Source organism: Littorina saxatilis, linkage group LG9 (genome assembly GCF_037325665.1).
Source record: "Littorina saxatilis isolate snail1 linkage group LG9, US_GU_Lsax_2.0, whole genome shotgun sequence".
Classification (NCBI taxonomy): domain Eukaryota; kingdom Metazoa; phylum Mollusca; class Gastropoda; order Littorinimorpha; family Littorinidae; genus Littorina; species Littorina saxatilis.
In genome coordinates, this window is record NC_090253.1 from 63943506 (window position 1) to 63944217 (window position 712).

Sequence of the window (712 nt, forward strand, 5' to 3'; positions counted from 1 at the left end):
GTTTTTACACCCCCGGTACAGGGGTGTGTACAGGATTCGCTTGATGTGTTTGTTTGTTTGTTTGGATGTGTGTTTGTGTTCGCATATAGATCTCAAGAATGAACGGACCGATCGTCACCAAACTTGGTGAACAGGTTCTATACATTCCTGAGACGGTCCTTACAAAAATTGGGACCAGTCAAACACACGGTTAGGGAGTTATTGGTGGATTAACATTCTACAAGGACTTATAGAGGGACATATTAATGGTCAAAGGGAAATAACCTTCTCAGTTGGTGGCAGTGAGAATGGTAAGGACGGGGGTGTTTTTTCTACCTCGGAGGAATTTCTTGTTTTCTTTATATTCAAATACTCTCAACGAATCTGGATTGCTTTTACTTGCAGAAAAAATACAATATTTTGCAGTCTATCTGTTTCCGATTTTTTCTTGAAGAAAAATTAGAATTTGTTCTTCGTGTGAACATTAGATAAAGGTATAAGGTCCCAAAAGAGCACACAGAGAGAGAATCAGTAAAACCTGACAGTTCCTGCCTGACAAATTGTTGCTCTTGGGATCACGTGACGATCTTGTTTTGTAAAGTACACAATTGTTTGATTTAAAGTCCCAACAATGTATCAGCATATGCATTCTCATTTTTATTCCAATATTAAGTTAAAAATCAAACAAAAAAGCAAGCAACGTTTTAATTCAAAACCAAGACGACACAGCGAG